At 34.8% G+C, this 6,025-nt stretch overlaps 1 pseudogene; it reads right to left on the bottom strand.

Moving 5' to 3' along the window:
• Positions 1–369: 369 nt before the first annotated feature.
• Positions 370–3,902, bottom strand: LOC114291726 (uncharacterized; annotated as a pseudogene).
• Positions 3,903–6,025: the final 2,123 nt, after the last annotated feature.

The following is a 6,025-nucleotide window of genomic DNA, read 5'->3' as shown; positions in this document are numbered from 1 at the left end:
ACACGCCATGATAGCTTGAACATTTGATTGAATTGTTTCCAATCAATTGACCATTCTCGTTATAGTCAATGGCTTTTCGTACACCAGAACTCCTATCCTTTATGACATCCGGTAATGTTGTCGAACCTCTGCCTTTTCTTTTATTAGATGTTGGTTCTGTTGCTGGTAACCATGCATCCTCTCCATCAGTAGGCAGGACATGAGAAGTATCCATCCTGTGAATAAAAGAAAATAAAAATTTAAGAAAAAAATGTCAAATAGTTAGACAATTAAATATAAAAACATGAAGAAAATGAATATAAGTAAAACATTTTAACATGAAAATACAATACTTAGACATACATTCTTACAAAGACATTTTTTTTTTCATCATGGATTATCGAGCCAAGTTCCCTCACAATCTCCTCGCATGTAAGATGACATAGAATCATCAACCACATCTAATGATTCAACTTCTGGCAAAACTTTTGTAAAGCCATGATGCTGTATACAAAAATCATTGAACTCATCATCCTTTTCACAAGAATATTGTTTTTGAGGAGGTTCTAGCACAACTGACCATCTCGGATCAAGTTGATCTTGTACATAAAAAACTTGCTTAGCCTGGGAAGCCAAAATGAAGGGATCGTCTTTATGGCCTATCCTTCCTAACTCAACTAATGTGAAACCCAACTCATCCACTCTAATTCCCTTTGTGTTGTCGACCCAATCACACTTAAATACCGGAATCTTGAACATATTGTAGTCAAGTTGCCATATCTCAATAATAACTCCATAGTAACTCATATCAGTAAACACTGGGTTCTTATCCTTGTAACCTGTCACATGCATTGTTGTTGCCACTAAACTAACTCCACTGTTTTGGCTAACTCGTGAGTTATCCCGATCTTTTGTGTGATAACGGCAACCATTGATGATATAGCCAGGGAATTTTATAACATCCAATCGAGGTCCTTGTGCTATCCACTTCAGGTTATTTGAGATATTATTTTGGCCACTTAATTCCTTTGAGACCTGTATATGGTTGAATAGTTAGGTAACTTTTTTTTAATAATATTTGCTATTAGAAAAAGATAAATGTTGAATTACCCCAATACCTTTTCACGAAGCCAATACATAAATGTTTTATTATGCTCAATTTGTAGCCATTTTTGACTTTGTGATTGACGATGATATTTTAGCTTCAACCAAGCCATATGCTCCCTATCAAATCATCAATAAAGCAATATATTATGAGATAAATCTCTAACTTGTGAGAATACAATTATACAAAAATGTACATGAAATATTCTTACTCAATGTATGGTTGAATGTCACTTGTATTTTCTAACACATAACGATGTGCTTGCTCCCATTCATAACGATCGACAGTAACAACATAACCACTTGACAAAGGCCTTCCAATTTCTATATCATCATCAACTATCATGTTCCTATTAGAAGGAATCTCGATTGCATCCACTCCAGATAAGTACTCTGCACAAAACTCAACAGCTTCTTCTACAATGTAACTTTCAGCAATGCAACCTTCAGGACATTTACGATTACGAACATAACCCTTTAAGATCTTCATGAACCTCTCAAATTGGTACATCCATCTAAAGTGAACTGGTCCACAAAGTCAAACTTCTCTAACAAGATGCACTGTCAAATGCACCATGATATCAAAGAACGAAGGTGGCAAGTACTTTTCAAGCAAACACAATGTGACCACAAGCTCTTTTTGAATCTCATCTAATTTTCCCACATCCACTACTTTGCTACAAATAGCATTAAAAAAGAAACATAACCTGATAATGGCATGTCTCACATGCTTAGGTAACACAGATCGTATTGCCACAGGTAGTAACTGTTGCATCAATACATGACAATCATGTGATTTTAGACCATAAAGTTTCAAATCTTGCATTGACACACGACTTCCCAAATTTGAAGAGTATCCTTCTGGAACCTTCAATTCCAATAATGTTGTACATACTCTTCTTTTCTCCTCCTTGGACAATGTGTAACATGCTGGAGGCAAGTATGTTCGCTTCTCCCCAATTTTTGGTGCCAATTCTTCACGCAAACCCATTTCTACAAGATCAAGGCGAGAATTAATTCCATCCTTTGTTTTTCCTGGAATATTAAGTAATGTACCAATGAGGCTCTCACACACATTCTTCTCAATATGCATAACATCCAAATTATGTCGAACATGTAAGTACTTCCAATATTCAAGATCAAAGAATAATGATTTCTTCTTCCAACATTTTGTACCACCAACATGTAATGCTTTTTTATTTTTCTTTCCCCATATGGTTACAAGCCCTTCAACCTTATTTAATATCTCCTCCCCAGTTAATGGTATTGGGGCTAATCCAAACTCTTGCTCACCATTAAAAGCCTTTTTTTGCCTCCGATATGGATGATAGCGTGGAAGAAATTTTCTGTGGCCAACATATGTGTTCTTCTTACCATATTTTAATCTGTGAGAACATGTTCCTTCACTGCAAATTGGACATGCATAATATCCCTTTACAGTACAACCAGTCAAATTACCTAATGCTGGAAAGTCGTTAATTGTCCACAACAATATAGCCTTCAGCCTGAAGTGTTCTTCTTTATAAGCATCATAAGCTTCAACACCTACCTCCCACAACATTTTCAAATCATCAATTAGTGGTGCCAAGTAAACATCAATGTCATTACCAGGTTGTTGTGGACCTGATATTAACAATGATAACATCATAAATTTCCTCTTCATACATAACCACGGTGGAAGATTGTAGGTAATCATTATAACTGGCCAACAACTATACCTACTGCTAAGGGAACTGTGTGGATTTGTTCCATCTGCAGAAATAGCTAATCGAAGGTTTCTTGGCTCTGCAGCGAAATCTGGCCACTTGTGGTCTACTAACTTCCATGATGGAGAATCCGCTGGGTGACACATTGTGCCATCATAATCTCTTTCGTGAGCATGCCATGTCAAATTCTTCGCTATTTTGCTGATTGGAACATCCTTCGAAACCTTAGGATACGTGGAAAATACCATAAAACTTTTGCAGGCACATCCTTTCTTATTTCAGTGGAATTCTTCTTCAACTTCCATCTGGATGTACCACATGTAGGACATGAAGTTGCATCTTTGTACTCCTTTCTATAGAGTATGCAATCATATGGACATGCATGTATTTTCTCATATCCCATTCCCAATGCAGCAAACGTCTTCCCAGCCTCATACATGGATGATGGTATTTCATTGTTCAATGGTAGCATATCACCCAACAACGTCAGTAGGTCTGAAAACCCAGTGTGAGATAGGCTATTCGTAGTTTTGAAGTTATACAGTTTAACCAATGCAGATAACTTGGTAAATTTTGTGCAACCCGGATACAATGGTTTTTCGGCATCTTCAAGTAATTTCTTAAACACTTCAGGATCAACCGTGCAATGATCATATGCATCTTGAACCATTTCTATTGTTTCAGCTACATTGTCTGTGGGAGACGGGTCAAATTGTTGTTGGGAAAAATCTTGGTCATTTAAACATGGTGATGTCCCACTAGTGATTGCTTCTCCATGCCATATCCATGTGGTATAACTTTGGTCAACACCATTGAAAAAGAGATGATTTCTAATCTCTCGAATAGGTTGGCTTCTCAAGTTTCCACAGACTCTACAAGGACAACGTATGGATTGAAGATCACTTGCACGGATCATAGCAAAATTAAGAAATTGTTCAACTCCATTCTCATAGTCTTTTGATCTTCTATCCTTGAACATCCAAGATTTGTCCATTTTAAATGTATTTTTGAATACCTATACCAACAAAGAAATTAGAATATAAAATAATAAACTAGAGGCTACACAGTTGATAACATCAAAGGAATGTCATTGAGAAGGCACAATTTCTTTGATAGAACATTAAATGCCTCAAGCAAACTTGCAACAAATAAATAAATAAATAAAATACAAGATCTTATAACAAATAATTTATCTCCAGGTTTTATACAAGCACAAGATTATTGTTTTTGGTGGTTTCTATGACACTCTCAGAGAAGTGAGGTTGTTTCGGTCCTCATCAAACAATTTTAGGATTCCATTATTATGAATTCTTTTTCCTTTGTTAATTATGTATGGGTTGTTGAATATTGCATGTTCTGTCCTAAACATATACAAGGGGTTTAATCCCATTATTTATTTTGGGTACTTTTGTGTGGTATAATTTTATGTTTTCTTTTTCAAAATATATATATATTTTACCTTGAAGTGGTTCTGGCTTGTGTACTTGTTTAAGGTCTTGATGATTGCATGAGATATGTTGTTACTTAAACAAGCACATTCAAATGTTGAGCTAGAAAGTTTGCCTATTCCAAATCAATGCTAGTTTATTTTGGTTGAGCAAGATACCAATTCTTGACATTTTAGAGGGTTCAGCAAGTCGGGTCAACACATTCTTGGACAATGATTCAGGATTGAGCAGGGTAAGATATCTATTGAGCCCATCTTCAAATCAAAAACTTTGTCTAGGGAGATGGTCTCAACTCCATTATGGAGTTGATTAGATGATACATATCAGAAATAGTAGTCACTAAATATAGGTGTTTTGAGGAAAGAGACTTCCTCTCCACTTTCTTATTCTTTCAAATAAGTTCTCTACTACTTATTTCAGGAAAGACATTAAGTACTTAATTAAAAACAATTGATTCTTTTTCTTCTTCTTTTTTCATGTAAAAAAATTGATTATTTCAAAGAATATCACTTTTCCTATCCAATGGATAAGAAAAAAAGGGAAAAACCCATGTATTTGGGTTGAGTCTCCATGGATACCCACAGGGCAGGTTATCCATTGCCATCCCTAATTATTTGTGACCCATAATACTTAAATAAACTAAAGATTGAAACTGCACAGATGAAATTGATAATCTTGCTGGTTTGATTGTACACGGGAAAATTTACATGATTTCAACAGTTTTGCATTAGAATTTTCTGTAGCTCAATGAGGCCTGAATAATGAAAACTGAACCAGATCTGAACCTTGTTTATAGTGGTTCATTTACTTTTCATGGAATCAAATAATTCAACTCTAGTCCAGATCCGAACCTTGTTTATAGTGGTTTATTTACTTGTCATGGAATCAAATAGTTAAACTCTATTGGTGTGATTGTATTTAGATTTTTGGTTTGCTGCAACATGTAATATTTGAAGGTTTCCATGTGCAAGTATTTCAATGATTTGCATGTCTTTGACCTGGATCAGTTTAAGGTGAACAGATTGGTCCCTCTCTATTCTATAAGTCTAAAATTATGAAGTTAATAGTGTAAGGTTCATACTAATCTACTAAAATTAATGCAATATTTGCAAAGTCAAAAAAAGAAAAAATAATAATTCCACAAAGTCTAAACAATTCCAAAATAAATTGGGTGGGTTTCGTTAAGTGTCTTTAAATCTTGTCAAGGTCAGCTTGTTTTCTCTATTTAAATTGGGTGGGTTTCGTTAAGTTTCACCAACTTCATAATGCTCTTCTAATGCTCCTTTTATAACCATGTTTTGATCCTAATAATATATAAGTACTGTATTGTTCAATAACTATATACCAATTTTCTGTTAGATCAAAAATTATAATATTCTGGGGATACTTGATTTCCAAAGTAAGCACCTAGTAGTATTTACAGGTGTAGGAATATCAACATCTTGTGGGATACCTGATTTCCGAATATGATATCTAAATTGTAACTAACTGTTTCCTAAACACGTATTACTATAGTCAAATATTGAAAGGTATTTATTTTCAATATGCCTGTATGCTCTTCTGTTTCATTTTGCTAGAATTTCAACCCAATTGTTCTCTCCATGGTTCTAAAGATTAAACTTGATGTTTGAGAACCTTGTTTTTGAATTGAAACAAAATGAGGCATTTGCAGTGGCAAAGGAGCTAAGAAAGTGATTTTATGGCTCATTTCTTTCTTTGTGAGAAGGGATGGAGGGAGGATTTGGTGGATAGAGGCTACTAATCTTTACTAATGTGCCCTGCAGAGAA

This window comes from Camellia sinensis, chromosome 5 (assembly GCF_055761805.1).
Source record: "Camellia sinensis isolate YWXY chromosome 5, ASM5576180v1, whole genome shotgun sequence".
NCBI classification, from domain to species: domain Eukaryota; kingdom Viridiplantae; phylum Streptophyta; class Magnoliopsida; order Ericales; family Theaceae; genus Camellia; species Camellia sinensis.
The sequence above is the reverse complement of the archived record's forward strand: the minus strand, read 5'-3'. Positions and strand labels throughout refer to the sequence as shown.